The sequence below is a fragment of the Scyliorhinus canicula genome, chromosome 9 (assembly GCF_902713615.1).
Source record: "Scyliorhinus canicula chromosome 9, sScyCan1.1, whole genome shotgun sequence".
In the NCBI taxonomy this organism is placed as follows: domain Eukaryota; kingdom Metazoa; phylum Chordata; class Chondrichthyes; order Carcharhiniformes; family Scyliorhinidae; genus Scyliorhinus; species Scyliorhinus canicula.
In genome coordinates this window covers 36,573,509-36,590,908 of record NC_052154.1, presented here as the reverse complement: position 1 = coordinate 36,590,908, position 17,400 = coordinate 36,573,509, and the positions used below count along the sequence as shown (strand labels likewise).

Genomic DNA, 17,400 nt, shown 5'->3' with positions numbered 1-17,400 from the left:
GTTCCCTTTTGGGAAGATCGCACCCATTATTGCTGTGCTAGATGTATTACTGCTATTTTCAGTAACTTAGATGAGAGGAAAATATTCTCTGCATTATTATAAGTTTCATAGTGAAAATAAAAAGATAAAGGTACATTTTCTTTGTTTTACTTCATCAATTATATGTAGTGGCCATTTTATTGTTGCTGGGGTGTCATGGGGCGGCAAGGTAGCACAGTGGTCAGAACTGTTGCTTCACAGCACCAGAGTCCCGGGTTTTGATTCCCAGCTTGGGTCGCTATCTGTGCAGAGTCTGCATGTTCTCCCCATGTCTGCGTGGGTTTTCTCCAGGTGCTCTGGTTTCCTCTCATCAGTCCCTACAGCTGTGCTTACTTGGTGAATTGGACATTCTAAATTCTCCGTCAGCAAACCCCAACAGGCGCCATAGGATGGCGCCTAGGGAATTTTCACAGTAACTTCATTGCAGTATTAATGTAAGCCTACTTGTGACATTAATAAAGATTTTATTATTATTATTCAACTTTTCTGATTTTTCAGAATTGTGAATTCCATGGATCCTTGTACCTTGGGAAATAAATCAAAAACACACCAATCAAAGCAAAGGCCTTCTGTTTATCTGACGCCCAGATCAAGGTGGAACTGTGGATCCTGATATTGACTAAAGAAGACAGCTACTACATGTGAGTGAATGGATTTGCACACATCATGGTATTTGCTGAAACACTGCTCAGTAGCATTGCTGCATTATAGATTAGTGCCTGGCACTATTGAGAACTGTGAAATAAATAATTCAGTAATAAAACATCCAGTGTGCTTCACAGAATGAAATACTTTTGGACCATAGTGACTATTGTTAAGTTGGTCAGCTCAATGTTAAAAATCACACAGTTTGGATAAATACTAGTTAATATACACTTTACCACTGTAAATTAAGAGGGGTATAGTGGCCAGAAAACGGGCATCTTCTTGGCTCCTCTAAGCAATTCTATGGTGTCTTTAATGTTCATTTGACTAGGATTGTGGGACGTCAGTTTAATGTCATATCCAAAAGAATTTTATGGTGTCACCTCATATTACTCTTGTGATCAGCGGTAAGATCATTCCTTTAAATAAACCGGTGTTCTCTATGATCTTATTTGCACAATATCTACAACATAGCTCTACCCTGAGCTCCCTCACTACTTAACTATGTTTTGCTTACTGGAGACATTATCAGGACTCTTGTTCTCTTCTAGATTTTGGATGATGGAGGAATACACACCCCATAAAATCATGAGACTTGGGCTACCATCTATGAATTGGGTTTCTTCATCAATAAACATGAAACAGCATGTGGTAGTATGACTAGGGGTTTTACGGTACCTTAGAAGTGAGCTGCTATTGGTGCAGAGGACTCGCTGCCCATTGGCCCGGGTAAGTCATATGCCTCTCAGACGATTGGCTGAGAAGTAGGTAGCTCCACCTACAAGGCGGGATATAAGAACCCGTGCTTCCCGGCAGTCAGCCATTCTTCTGTACTTCTGCTGCCAGGCACACATCTTGTGCATTAAAGCCTTTTGTTTGGATCTCATCTTCGTCTCGTGTCCAATTGATGGTGCATCAATTTAATGCACAAGTTTTAAAAGATGGAGCTTTGTATCAAGCCGGAGTGCTTGCGACTCAGCCCGCATGCAGCAAATGCAACAGCTGCATTTAAAACTGGCTGGCGTGTTTCAATAGTTACTTGGGCACAGCCGAAAACCGCCCAACGAGGGAACAAAAACTGCATATCCTCCACTCGTGCGTTGGCACCGCCGTGTACACGCTCATAGAGGACACAACAAACTATGACGCAGCTATGGACTTGCTCAAGGGACATTTCTTCCGGCCGGTGAACCAGGTCTATGCACTGCACTTGCTGGCCACGAGACAGCAATTCCCTGGTGAGTTGTTAGATGAATTCTATCAGACCCTCCTTGTTCTGGGGAGAAACTGTGCCTGCCCACAAGTTTCTGCGGCCCAGCACACCGAACTTTTAATTAGAGACGCTTTTGTTGCGGGTATTCAATCTTCCCAGATCCGCCAGAGACTCTTAGAGAAAGAAACTTTAAGCCTTGCTGAGGCACGGGCCCTCGCCTCCTCTCTAGATGTCACTAATCGCAACGCACGCGCGTACGCTCCCGACCGCCCGGCCGCCCCCTGGGCAGCATGGAACGCGACCCCCCTCACCTCCACGGACTCGGAACCCCCTCAGGCCTGCGCCGCAGGGCGCCCCCATAAACCGACGGGGTTTATCTGCTACTTTTGCGGCCAGGCCAAGCACCCCCGCCAGCGCTGCCCGGCCCGCACCGCAACCTGTAAAATCTGCAGCAAAAAGGGCCATTTTGCGGCCGTTTGCCAGTCAAAGGCGGTCGCTGCAGTCCCGAGCAGCGACCGTGGGTCCCCCCCCGTGCTCCTCACGCGCCCCACGCGGCCCGCGGACCTCGCTGCCCCCACCGCCACGAGTGATCACCGGGCACCGCCATTTTGGGCCCCCGACGCCACGTGCGATCCCCGGGCGCCGCCATTTTGTTCACCCCCCACCATGGGCGGCCGACGGGTGCCACCATCTTGGATCGGCAATGAGGACCCCGCAAGTGACCACTCGCTGCTGGATGACGACTCGGAGTTCCTGCCACGACTCACCTCAGGAACATTCGATCAGTCACGGCCCGCAAGCTTTCCACGGCGACCACAAAGATCCTTCTCAGTGGCCACGAGACGAGCTGCATCAATTCCTGCTCAGCAGGGGCATCGCCTCCAGCAGGACGACCAGTTACAACCCCCGGGGTTGGAAGACCGTCCTGCTGGCCCTACGGTCCAGAAATCTCCCAGTCTCCCACTGGCAAGAGGTCCTCTCAGACGCCCTCCACTCAATCCGGTCACTTCCCTGTACCACCACTAACCAAACGCCTCACGAACGTCTTCTTGTTTTTCCCAGGAAGTCTTCCTCAGGGACCCCACTCCCGACCTGGGCCCCCGGGCCCATTCTGCTCCGGAAACACGTGCGGGTGCACAAGTCGGACCCGTTGGTCGAAAGAGTCCAGCTACTCCACGCGAATCTGCAATAGGCGTATGTGGAGTATCCCGACGGCCGACAGGACACGGTCCCCCTCCGGGACCTGGCACCCGCCGGATCTCGGCCACACCCCCCAACACCAACCCACCCCAACCCCCCCCCCCCCCCCCCCCCCCACCCCCACTGCCTCCAGCACCGATGCACCCGCAGCTCAGCGGACAGGGACCCCCTCCCCCGGCCTGGCCCCCGCTAGCTCCGACCAGGGGTACAGACACAGAAACAAGATCATCGCTCCCGGAGTCATGGACGACCACCGCTCTGATGTCGCCGGCACCACTGCGTAGATCAAGCAGGACATCTAAGGCGCCCACTCGACTGATTGAATCGATGTGACCTACTAGTGGACTTCTGCCTGCGGATGGACTCTTGTGATTTTCTTTTGCTCTTTACCTGTTCACCCATTGCCCCTGATTGTGCACACTGTACATAGTTGTTTTGTTTTACTTTTGCACATAAGTTACGGGTCAGTGGGCAGCCATCGATGCAACGGTACGACCTAAACATCTCTAGTCATACTACCAGTCTCACGTACTCATGGGACACCCCCCCCCCTCATTCCGGCTTCCTCGTCCCGCCCCCCCCCCCCCGCTTCTTTCTCAACAAGGGGTGAATGTGGTAGTATGACTAGGGGTATTGCGGTACCTTAGAAGTGAGCTGCTATTGATGCAGAGGACTCGCTGCCCATTGGCCCGGGTAAGTCATGTGTCGGCTGAGAGGTAGGTAGCTCCGCCTACAAGGCGGGATATAAGAACCGGCTTCCCGGCAGTCGGCCATTCTTCTGTACTTCTGCTGCGGGGCATACATCTTGTGCATTAAAGCCTTTTGTTTGGATCTCATCTTCGTCTCGTGTCCAATTGATGGTGCATCACGGCAGTAAAAGATCAATACTGCAGAGTCTGTTGATTATGACCTACAATTCTGGAACCCACATTGAATTAATTAACCTAATAACTCTGAATTTAGACTAGAGGATATGAATGAATATGTTGAATTGGACTTCTTATTAAGTCTTTGCAATGTCTTTTCTGCATGGGTGAGTTAGTGAAATGAAATGAAAATGAAAATTGCTTATTGTCACGAGTAGGCTTCAATGAAGTTACTGTGAAAAGCCCCTAGTCGCCACATTCCGGCACCTGTCCGGGGAGGCTGGTACGGGAATCGAACCGTGCTGCTGGCCTGCTCAGTCTGCTTTAAAAGCCAGCGATTTAGCCCAGTGAGCTAAACCAGCTCCTAGTGTAGTAGAACAGCAAGAACTGCTGAACTGACAGAAAGTTTCTGAATGTGTTTCTATGCCTGGAAAATGAGCTGTCACCATCCCTTCCTACAGATGCAAAGAATATGAAAGTGCTTCATTTACAATTAAACCAATGGTCAATCTCCAATAGAACTTAAAAAATAGATTGACTGCCACAACAGCCTGAGCCTTTGGTCTCAACCAGAGATTAAATTCAACTGTTGCTGGCATCTGAGTTTACTGTGTAAATCTTGGGGGTGATTTACGGAAAAAGAACAGTCCCATTTTGGGTGCGAATAGCAGGGTGTTTCTCGGAGCCTGCAGTGTCGAGAACAACCCCGCTATCAATCTGTACTTTGGGGGGTTTTTTGCCTCGATCTTTCCTTGCTAATATCTTGAATACTTTGATCAGATCACCCCTTAACCATCTAAATTTTATTGAAACCAAGCCTAATTTATGTAGTCTCTCCTCGTACTTAACCCTTGCAGTCCAGGTATCAACCTATGTTGCAATCCCTTCAAGGCCAAAATGTCCTTCCTAAGGTATGGTGCCCAGAACTGTTTGCAGTAGTCCAAATGGGATCTAACCAGGGTTTTGTATAGCTACAGCATATCTTCTGTGTCTTTATACTCCAATGCTCCAGATATAAAGGCTAGCATTCCATTAGCCTTTTAAATTATTTTCTGCATTTGTTCGTGACATTCTAAGGATCTATGTACTTGAACTCCGAAATTTCTTTGGACATGCACTGTACCTAACCTCTTTCCATTTCGAAAGTACTCAGCTTCATCCATTTTTGGTCCAAAATTGATAACCTCACACTTGCTTACTTGAATTCCATCGACCACAATTTTGCCTATTCACTGAGTCTGTCAATATCTCCTTGCAATTTTCTGCCATCATCTAGGCTGCCTACAATGTCACCTAACTTTGTATCATCAGCAAATTTGGATATATGACTTTCTATGCCATAATCCAAGACATTAACAAATAATGTGAATAATAGAGCCCCAACACAGATCCCTGTGATACACACTAGTCACATCCTGCCAATTAGAGTCCTTGCCCATTATCCCTACTCTCAGTCGCCTGCCAGTCAACCAGTTTCTTAACCATGTCATAATTTGTCCTCAGCTCAGTGGTTTTCCATCTTTATTAACAGTCTCTTTTGTGTGCCTAAAATAAAAGCAAATTACTGTGGATGCTGGAATCTGAAACGAAAACAGAAAATGCTGGAAAATCTCTGCAGGTCTGGCAGCATCTATAGGGAGAAAAACGAGCTAACGTTTTGAGTCCAGATAACCATGTCAAAGCTAAAAGTTGGAGCTAATCATCTGAAGTTGTTGAATTCAGTGTTGAGATCGAAAGGCTGTCACGTGCCTAACTGGAAGATGAGGTGCTGTTCCTGGAACATTGCAGAAGGCCAAGGACATGTAGAACATCGAACATTACAGCACAATACAGGCCCTTCAGCCCTCGACGTTGCGCCGACCTGTGAAACCACTCTAAAGCCCATCTACACTATACCCTTATCATCCATATGTCTATCCAATGACCATTTGAATGCCCTTAGTGTTGGCGAGTCCACTACTGTGCAGGCAGGGCTTTACACGCCCTTACTGCTCTCTGAGTAAAGAACCTACCTCTGACATCTGTCCTATATCTATCTCCCCTCAATTTAAAGCCCCTCATGCTAGACATCACCATCCGAGGAAAATGGCTCTCATTGTCCACCCTATCTAATCCTCTGATCACCTTGTGTGCCTCAATTAAGTCACCTCGTAACCTTCTTCTCTCTAACGAAAACAGCCTCAAGTCCCTCAGCCTTCCCTCATAAGATCTTCCCTCCATACCAGGCAACATTCTGGTAAATCCGTTCGGCGTGCCTCGGCGCAGATGGCAGAGGTGGTCAGTGCTGTGGACAATGTTGTCCGGACTGGCATCCAGTGCAGGAAGAAACTCCACGACCTCCTCAGGCGCTGTGTCCCTGCACTAACCCCACCCCTTCCACACACCCAGAACCCGGCCCATATCCTCCCCACCCTGCCCCACATGCCAGCATCCAACCTAGCCACAATGGCCAGGTGCCCTGGCCACTGATGCCATCATCCAACCAAACCCTGAGCTGCATGCGTCGGAGCGTCTAACACGGTCATTGTTGGTGTGTGTGTGTGTTCCCCCCCCCCCAGTTCCCAGTGACCCAGGTTCGATTCCGACCTCGGGTGATTGTCCATGTGGACTTTTCACATTCTCTCTGTGTCTGCATGGGTTTCCTCCGGGTGCTCCAGTTTGCACCCACAGTCCAAAAATGTACAGGTTAGGTGGATTGGCCATGCTAAATTGCCCCTAAGTGTCCAATGGTTTGGTGGGGTCTGGTGAATTCATACTGTATTGTAATTCACACTGTATTGCATTGCATTGTATTATGTCCTTGTGGGCTCAGTATGTGAGCCGTTGCACAGCTCTGCCCAAAGGGGGAGATGAGGAGCTTGTACAGGGTATCCACCCTTGGCTCTGCCCATGGCTCCGCCCATGGTCCCTCCCACTACCTGAAGTATAAAGTGCTGCAGCCATGAGCCTGCCCTCAGTTCTTCTGGTCGCAGGCAGGCTCAGTTATAAGACTATTGAGACCACAGTTTACTTCCAATCGTGTCTATAGTGAATTGATGGTCATATCAATTTAATAGTCTTAGAAAACTTGAAGAAAATTACGATGGATTCAGCCCTCAAACCTGATCGACTAGAACGCGACCCGCAGGCTGCAGAGGCCAAGGAAATCTTCCTACACTGGCTTCGATGTTTCAAGGCTTACCTGGCTGAATCAAGCACATCCGAGAGTACAGAGGAGCAGAAACTCAGCCTATTTCACGCACAGGTGAGCCATCGTATCTCTACGCAACTCAATTGTACCACCTCGTATACTGAGGCCCTGGCTATGCTCAACCGATTGTACGTGCAGCCGATTAACGAGGTCTACGTGTGGCACATTTTCACGACCCGCCGCCAGCGCAGAGTCGCTGGAAGACTTCCTGCGAGACTTAAAAGCCCTTGCTTGGGACTGCAATTTTCAGGCTGTAACGGCCTCCCTGCATATGGAACTCGCTGTCCGTGATGTATACGTTGCAGGGCTCAGGTCTAACTATGTGTGCCAGCGACTACTTGAAAAAGGGGCCCAGAACTTTGAGGACACTGTCGAGTTAGCAACAACTATGGAGGTCGCGTTCCGCAGTCTGAACTCATTCCCCGTGGACCAAGCCACCCCATCGTGGGCCCCCGACCAGCGACTGCCCCAGGCCTGCGCCGCGCGGTCACCCACCCACTATGGAGCGCCAGCGTGCCATTTTTGTGGCCTGCCCCAACACCCACGGCAGCACTGCCCGGCCCGCAACGCGACCTGCAGCAGCTGCGGTCGCAAAGGACACTATGCCCGAGTCTGCCTGGCAAAATCGAAACTTTCTAACTCCCCCGCAGTCCAGAACACTCGCCTCCCAAACTCACAGGCCCGCAGACCCCGTAATGCTGCAGCGTGTCTGCCGACACCGCCTCCGCCCGACACGCGCAACTCATGGGGGCCGCCATCTTGGAGATCCTCCCCCACGCGGCCGGCCATGTGCGAGCCATGAGGGCCGCCATCTTGGACGCCATCTTCCTCGCCGCCCGCCATGTGCGATCCACGGGGGTGGCCATCTTGGACGCCATCTTCTTCATCACCCGCCACGTGCGATCAACGGGGGCCGCCATCTTTGCCATCAACCTCACCTCACCTCGACGACTACGACCTCAGCGGACAGTCATCATGGGGCCACTCCAGCACTGCTGATTGAGCCGCTGACTACCCGCAACTCAACACGGTTACGCTGGACCAGTCGCGTCCGAAGCACCTCCAGAGCTCGATGATGTCCTTTAAATTTAATGGGTACAGGACACCGTGCCTCTTCGACTCCGGGGGCACCGAGAGCTTCGTACATCCTGACCTGGTAAGACGCTGTTCGCTCCCTATCTTCCCTGCACGGCAAACTATCTCCCTCGCCTTGGGCTCGCACTCAGTCCACATACAAGGGCGCACCGTCGCAACCCTAACGATTCAGGGCGCCAGCTGCTCTAATTTCCAGCTGTACGTACTCCCCGACCTCTGCGCCCCACTCTTACTCGGGCTCGACTTTAAATGTAACCTTAAGAGCCTCATAGTCAGCTTCAACGGACCCCTATCTCCACTCACTATCTGCAGTCTAGCGACTCTGAAAATCGAACCCCCTCCACTCTTTGCTAATCTCACTGCTAACTGCAAACCCGTAGCCACTCGCAGCAGGCGGTATAGCCTGCAGGACAGGGTATTTATTAGAGCCGAAGTCAAGCGGCTCCTACGTGAGTGAGTCATAGAGCCAGTAATAGCCCCTGGAGAGCTCAGGTGGTGGTCGTCAAGATTGGAGAAAAGTTCCGGATGGTGGTTGATTACAGCCAAACCATTAACCGGTTCACGCACCTCGATGTGCACCCCCTCCCCAGAATTGCAGACATGGTCAATCAGATCGCCCAGTACCGCATATTCTCCACGGTGGATCTGAAGTCTGCTTAGCACCAGCTCCCAATCTGCCCGGAGGACCGCCACTATACGCCGTTCGAGGCAGCTGGCCGCCTCTTTCACTTCCTCCGGGTCTCCTTTGGAGTCACGAATGGGGTCTCGGTGTTCCAACGAACAATGGACCGAATGGTGGACCAGTACGGGCTGTGGGCCACGTTTCCGTACTTGGGCAATGTCACCATCTGCGGCCATGATCAGCAGGACCACGACGCCAACCTCCACTGATTTCTCCAAACCGCCCAGAAACTCAATCTCACTTACAATAGGGAGAAATGCGTTTTCCTCACTACCAGACTAGCCATCCTCAGCTATGTCGTGGAAAACAAAGTCCTGGGCCCCGACCCAGACCGTATGCGCCCTCTTCCTCTTCCTCATTGTCCCAGGGCCCTCAAGAGGTGCCTGGGATTCTTCTCGTATTACGCCCAGTGGGTCCCTCAGTATGCGGACAAAGCCCGCCCACTATTTAAGACCACGCTCTTCCCACTGTCAGCCGAGGCCCGCCAGGCCTTCAACTGCATCAAGGAGGACATCGCCAAAGCCGCCATGCGGGCGGTGGATGAATCCGTCCCCTTTCAGGTGGAGAGCGATGTCTCAGAGGTTGCTCTCGCCGCCACTCTGAATCAGGCAGGAAGACCAGTCGCCGCCTTCTCCTGAACCCTTTCTGCTTCGGAACTTCGACACTCCTCAGTCGAAAAGGAAGCTCAAGCCATTGTGGAAGCCGTACAGCACTGGAGGCACTACCTCGCAGGTAGGAGGTTTACCCTCATCACCGACCAAAGATCGGTTGCCTTCATGTTTGACAACTCGCAAAGGGGCAAAATTAAAAATGATAAAATCTTGCGGTGGAGGATCGAACTCTCCACCTATAATTACGATATCATATATCGACCGGGGAAGCTCAACAAGCCCCCAGATGCCCTGTCCCGCGGCACGTGCGCCAGCGCGCAAGACGACCGCCTGAAGGCTATCCACAATGACCTCTGCCATCCGGGGGACACCCGGCTCGCCCACTACATCAAAGCACAAAATCTGCCTTTCTCCACCGAGTAAGTAAACGCCATCACCAGGGATTGCCCGATCTGCGCGGAGTGCAAACCGCGCTTCTATAGACCAGACAAGGCCCACCTGGTAAAGGTTTCCGGCCCTTTGAACGCTTGAGCATCGATTTCAAAGGGCCACTCCCCTCGACCAATCAAAATGTGTACTTTCTTAACGTCATCGACGAATTCTCCTGCTTCCCCTTTGCTATCCCGTGCCCCGATATGACCTCCCACACAGTCATCAGAGCCCTGCACAATGTCTTCACCCTGTTCGGTTTCCCCAGCTACGTACACAGCGACAGGGCTTCATCCTTCATGAGTGACGAGCTGCGTCAGTACCTGCTCGACAAGGGCATCGCCTCGAGCAGGACTACCAGCTACAAACACAGGGGGAACGGGCAGGTGGAGAGGGAGAACGCGACATAGAACAGTATAGCACAGAACAGGCCCTTCGGCCCTCGATGTTGTGCCGAGCAATGATCACCCTACTCAAGCCAACGTATCCACCCTATACCAGTAACTCCCCCCCCCATTAACCTTATTTTTTAGGACACTAAGGGCAATTTAGCATGGCCAATCCACCTAACCCGCACATCTTTGGACTGTGGGAGGAAACCGGAACACCCGGAGGAAACCCACGCACACACGGGGAAGACGTGCAGACTCCGCACAGACAGTGACCCAGCCGGGAATCGAACCTGGGACCCTGGAGCTGTGAAACATTTATGCTAACCACCATACTACCGTGCTACCCCACGGCCTGGAAGACCATCCTACTGACCCTCCGGTCCAGCAATCTCCCGACCTCCCATTGGCACGAGGTCCTCCCCGACGTGCTCCATGCAATTAGGTCCCTCTTTTGCACCGCCACCAACCAGACCGCTCACGAACGACTATTTGCTTTCTCTAGGGACACTACCACGGGGGCTTCGCTCCCATCCTGGTTGAGGACACCGGGCCCGGTTCTCCGCCGGAAGAATGTCCGGACGCACAAAACAGACCCGCTAGTAGAGAGAGTGCTCCTGCTTCATTCGAACCCTCAATACGCCTTTATTGAATACCCCGACGGCCGTCAGGACAGTGTTTACCATGGGACCTGGTGCCTGCAGGATCCACCACCACCACGCCGAGGTACCCATCACACCACACCCCACCCAACCCCCCACGCCCTGCGCCCCTGCGCCTATAGGTTCCCTGCCCACGCTTGGCACCCCCGCGCCTATAGGTTTCCTGCGCCTCCGTCGCCTGTCGCACCGGTCAGGAATGAAGCTCAGGCCGAAACACCCCCGGAGTCCACCCCCATACCCGCACCGACCGTCACCACCCAGCCACCCGAAGAGGCTGCAACCCCGGTGCTCCGTCGATCCCAAAGGACGACTCGGCCACCGGACCGGCTCAACTTGTAGACCCGTCACCCCCGCCGGACTTGATTTTTTTACAGGGAGTGAATGTGGTGAATTCATACTGTATTGTAATTCACACTGTATTGCATTGCATTGTATTATGTCCTTGTGGGCTCTGTATGTGAGCCGTTGCGCGGCTCTGCCCATAGGGGGAAATGAGGAGCTTGTACAGGGCTCCGCCCATGGCTCCTCCCACTACCGGAAGTATAAAGTGCTGCAGCCGTGAGCCTGCCCTCAGTTCTTCTGGTCGCAGGCAGGCTCAGTTGTAAGACTATTAAAACCACAGTTTACTTCCAATCGTGTCTCTAGTGAATTGATGGTCACATCATGGGGTTATTGGGATAGGGCAGGGTTTGGGCCTGTACAGGGTGATTTTTTTGAATGGTCAGTGCAGACGTGATGGGCCGAATGGCCTCTTTCTGCACTGTAGGGATTCTATACATTAAAAAAATTACTGGATATTGGCAGGACAAATAAATAATATAGACATCTGTAATCCACGGAACTACATTTGCTGCAGACATTATAGCAAAATTCTAGTGCTGCATCCTTCTACACAATTGTAATTTCATATGAACTTCTCAGTGATGTAATAGAGTGCAATTTAAACAGCTTTAGTTCCATGTGTGTTAAAAGCTGCCTGCTTACCACTGGCTGGGCACTAATGACAATCCCACAATCCTCTGGTGCTGCTGCTGCTGATATGTTATTGTAAATAATGTTATTTCTATCTATTCTACAACTCCTGCCGAATTCTTCGTGGCCCTCACAAAACTGGCGACGAGGGTTAAAGTTGATAGCTGTCTACGCTGCTGAAGCCACCTCCCTGGATTTTTGTTGGATATAGGTTGGAAGTTTATTTTCTGTTACACCATGCCTCTTTATGGACGTTTGGATGTCTTTGATGCTGCACTGGAAAGTTGGAACTAGTATGTACAATGGATGCGTTACTATTTCCAGGCAAACAACATCACCGAAAACGAGCGCCAGGAGGTCATTTTGCTCATTGCCTGCCGCCCACATACATTTGGGGTGATTAGGAGCCTTACGTACGCAGTTGCGCCAAACACCAAGACGTTTGATGAACTTGTGACATTAGTAGGTCCACATTTTAACCCAACCCCATCCACGATAGTCCAGCGTTACCGGTTTAATACCGCTGAGAGGACCCCAGGAGAATCCCTTGCAGAGTTTCTATCCAGGCTACGCAGGATTGCTGAGTACTATGACTATGGTGAGACCTTGTCACAAATGTTACGCGACCGTTTGGTTTGCGCTATTAACAATGCGACCACCCAGAGAAAGTTGTTCGCTGAGCCAACATTGACTTTTCAACAGGCCATTCAAATAGTATTGTCCTAAGAGAGTGCAGAACGGGGAGTGTAGGTGCAACAGGGAATGGAGGTGCATGCCTTGGGCGCAACCCCTTCCGTCCAAAAGCGTCTCTCCGCACCCCTGCAGTACCTTGGGTGGGGCGGCGTCCGGATCAACGCCAGTGGCTGTTGGATGTTCCTTCCCGAAGGGAGCCTGCTCCAGAACTGATGGATAAGGAGCCATGTCAGTGTCGGACTTGTGGGCGCCGACCCCGTCGTGGACGCCGGTCCCGGGGGCGCCAGAGGTGCCATCATTCCGACAGAAACTGGGGCCAGCCGGGGGGGCCGTACCTTCCATTTGGATGATCCTGCGGCGACTACTCCCGAGGACGTGGAGACAGAGAACGACTGCCTGCAGCTGCATTGTGTGGCAGTTCTCCGTGTGGCCCCCATTAGGGTGACATTACGGGTCAATGGTCACCCGCTTGAGATGGAGTTGGACACTGGCGCAGCAGTCTCCCTGATTGCCCAGAGGACATTCGACCACATCAAGCAGGGTATACAGACCGTCACATTAACCGACACGGGGGAACCATTGGGCATTGCAGGAACTACGATGACCCCTGTTGTTTATGGACGCCAGGAGGGGCGTTTCCCACTTATCGTGGTGCGCGGCCATGGGCCCAGCCTGTTGGATCGGGACTGGTTGCGCCATTTGCGGCTGCAGTAGCAGAACATCCTTCAACAGGTTCTGGAGGGTTGACGGAGGTACTAGGATTGTAGTAATCCACGGGAGGCAGGAGTTCCGTCACCACACCAATATTTATTTACAATAACGATATTACAGGAGCAGCTACAAACAGTGCTGCTAGCTGTCCAGTCAATTTAAGACTGGCTCACAAAGCCTACACAGGTGATTATATAGGCCCCCTCAATGAGCTATCATTGAGGGAGCTCATACTCCAATTGGCCAACCAATAAAGCCAATTGGAGTTCATTACACCCCTGCCCCCCCAAGGTCCGAGGAATTCCTGCCAGCTGGCATCCCTCTGAACTTCTTCCTGCTCCTCATGTCTGGGTCTGTCACCTCTGTGTCGTCCGCCGGGTCGTTCTCCGAAGTGGGCGGGGTGTACCTTATAGGTGCCCGTCTTTTCCTTGACGACCTCCTTGGAAGTTGTTCTTCCTCCTCCTCGGGGAGAGGTGTCGCGGTGGCCTCGTCGAGCGTGTCCATCTCCGACTCTGACGACTGGATGACGGGGTCTGGAGAAATTGCTCGGGGCTGGGGTGTGGGTATCCTTTCCGCCTGGGCTATCCAGCTCGAAGCGGTCCTGCTTCGCCTGCCTCCAGGTGTGGTTCCGCTGCCCTTATTTGGTCTAGGTGTTTCTTCAGCACCTTACCTCCTATTGAAACCTCATAGGATATGGGCCCTGTTTGGGACTCTACCGTGCCTTTGACCCACGTTGGTCCATTCCCATAATTCTTGACCCAAACCGGTGCCCCCACCTGGAAATGTCTCTGCTGCCGACTATTATCATGCCCCCTGCGTTGGGCCTCCTGTTGTTTCTCCACTTTCCCCATTAAATTTGGGAAAAGGAGACTCAGCCTCATTCGCAGCCGCCTTCCCATTAAAAGTTCAGCTGGCGGTATGCCCGTTGTGGAATGCGGTGTGGTCCTGTAATCAAACAGCCAGCGGGAGAGCTTTGTGTCCATTGACGCTGCCGGCTGCTTCTTGAGTCCCGCTTTAAGTGTCTGGACCGCTCTCTCTGCCAGGCCGTTAGTCGCTGGATGGTAAGGGGCCGTTTTGATGTGACGGACTCCGTTTTCCTTCAGGAATTTTCCAAACTCCCCACTTGTGAATGCCGTTCCGTTGTCCGACACCAATACCTCCGGAAGTCCATGTGTTGCAAAGGAGGCCCTGAGCTTTTCAATTGTCGATGCTGTGCTTGCCGTGTTTACTCGGTGGACATCCAACCATTTGGAGTGGGCGTCCACTATCACCAAAAACATTGAGCCCATGAAAGGGCCGGCGTGGTCAATATGCAGGCGGGTCCACGGTCTGCCTGGCCATTCCCACGGGTGCAATGGTGCCGCTGGTGGCACTCTTTACCCCTGTTGGCATTCCTGGCACCGACGTACCAAGGCTGCTATGTCTGTGTCCAATCCTGACCACCAAACGTAGCTTCGAGCTAGCATCTTCATTTTAGACATCCCTGGGTGTCCGTGATGTAACTCGGTTAAGATTGCCTGACGGCCCTGAGCTGGGATGATTACCCGGGCTCCCCATAATAGGATACCGTCTTCTACGGTTATTTGGTCCCTTCTGCTCCAATATGGGTGTATCTGGGGCTCCACTGGTCTTTCCAGTTCCCCTGTTAGCAGTAAATGCTTCATCTTGGCTAAAACTGGGTCTTTTTGCGTCCACAACCGAATATGTTGTGCGTCTACTGGTAGGGTGTCCAAAAAATTTAGAGTCATTACTGTCTCCTCTACTTTTGGTATTTGCGGCGGAGTGTCCGGGAGGGGAAGTCTGCTCAAAGCCTCTGCATTTGCTACTCGTGTTCCCGGTCTGTGCTCCAGAACGTATCTATATGCCGCCAGTAGCAACGCCCAGCGTTGGATTCTAGCTGATGCAATTGTGGGTATTGACCTGTCTTCTTTTAATAACCCTAATAACGGCTTATGGTCTGTCACTATGGTGAATTTCCGCCCGTACAGATACTGGTGAATTTTTTTTACTGCGAATATCACCGCCAGTCCTTCCTTCTCGATTTGGGCGTACTTCCTCTCAGCCATCGCCAAGGTCCTCGAAGCATAGGCTATTGGCCGTTCTTCCCCATTCCTTCCTCTATGGGCTAAGACGACTCCTACCCCGTAGGGGGATGCATCACAAGTGACCACCGACTCCTTCCTTGGGTCATAATACTCTAGGACATTTTCGGAAGACAGCTGTTCATTAATGTCCCTAAATGCTCGGTTTTGGCGGGTGGGCCATTTCCATTCTTGCCCCTTTTTTAGTAGCTGGTGGAGGGGTTCTAGGATGGACGCCCTATTTTCAATAAATTTTCCATAATAGTTTACCAACCCTAGAAATGATCGTAACTCCTGGACCGTGGTGGGAGCTGGGGCTTCTTTTATTGCCCTTACTCTGTCTTCTAATGGGTGGAAGCCTGACTCATCTACTTTATATCCCAGGTACGTCACTTGTGGGACCAGAAAAACACATTTTCCCCTTTTTAGCCGTACTCCTGCCTTTGCGAAACGCCTGAGCACTTCCTCCAGGTTCCTTAAGTGTTCCCTGTTTGTTCTACCCGTGATTAAGACATCGTCCAAATAAATCGCCACCTGCGGTAGTCGCTGCAGAATATTTTCCATTGTATGCTGGAATATCGCGCAGGCTGATGACACTCCGAAAGGTAGCCTAGTGTAACGAAAAAGGGCCTTCAGGGTGTTGATCGTAGCAAACTTCTGGGAGCCATTGTCCAGTTTTAACTGCAGGTAGACGTGGCTCATGTCGAGTTTCGTGAACAAAAGCCCAACTGTCAATTTGGCATATAGGTCGTCTATTTTCGGGATTGGGTATTTGTCCAGCAGTACGTATTTGTTTACTGTCTGTTTGAAATCTCCACAGAGACGTATCGAGCCGTCTGGCTTCAAAATCGGTACCACTGGCGCTGCCCATTCCGAGAACTGTACTGGTCTGATAATGCCGTCGTGCCGTAACCTTTCTATTTCGTCATCTACTTTTTTCCTTAATGCAAAAGTTACCGGCCTGTCCTTACAAAATTTCGGAAGGGCTTCTGGGTCCACGTGCAAAGTTGCTTTTGGCGCCTATGATTTCCCCCAAACGATCCTGGAAGACCTCCAGGTATTTTTGGAGTACTCCACTCAACTGCCCGCTTCCACACTGGAAAATTTTCATCCAATCTAATTTTAGGTCTTTCAGCCAGTTCCGTCCAATTAAGTTCGGTCCGGAGCCCTCTACTATAGTCAATGGTAATCTGAGCAATTGTTTCTCATATTCCACGGGTACATGAGTCATGCCTAGAACTTCCAGGGGTTCCCATGTGTAGGTTTTAAGTTTCGTCAATGTTTTTGTTAGGGTTAGTGGCTGTAGTCCATCTTTGATTTTTCCAAATGCTGCCACTCCTATTACTGATTCGGCCGCACCCGTGTCTATTTCCATTATTGTCGGCCGCCTGTTCACCCGTGAGGTAATCTTAATGGGTTCTGCTTTCTTCGTTGCAATATTATATAATTGTTCCCCTTCAGAGGAGGATGGGGCGTCTGGGTTGTGTACTTCCCTGTGTCCCCACCTGCTATTCCTCTTTTGCCACCTCCTTCTAGGGTTTCTGTCGTTGTTACCCCACTCTGTGTGGTGCCAGAAACGGTCCTTCTCTGTTGGGGGAGCCCCAGCTGGTACTTCCCTCTGTCTCCAGTTCGTCTTGGCAGACTTGGGGGCAGTTCTGGGATTTTCCTTTTTCCCTCTATTCCTCAGGTTTTCCTGAGAGCGGCTACCAGGTAGCAGGACCCGTTGTGGTAGTCCCTCTCACAGGTATCTTCTTCCATTGGCGTGCCCTGTCGTCCCACTTGCTGCCTTTTCTAGGGACAGTGCGAGCTGTAACGCCTGCCTGCAGTCTAGCTCTGTTTCCGCCAACTGACGTTTCTGTATTGTGAGGTTGTTTATACCACACACTAACCGGTCCCGAAGCATTTCATTTAGCGTCGGGCCA

The 17,400-nt window shown here is 51.5% G+C and overlaps 1 protein-coding gene across 1 annotated transcript in view; it reads left to right on the top strand.

Annotated features, from left to right (window-relative positions):
- Window positions 1–539: 539 nt before the first annotated feature.
- Window positions 540–17,400, top strand: part of LOC119971242 — a 1,187,854-nt gene continuing 1,170,993 nt past the window's right edge. Inside the window, exon 1 of the mRNA XM_038806514.1 lies at window positions 540–680. The gene's annotated coding sequence lies outside the window, so the exon portion shown is untranslated. The remainder of the gene's footprint in view (window positions 681–17,400) is intronic.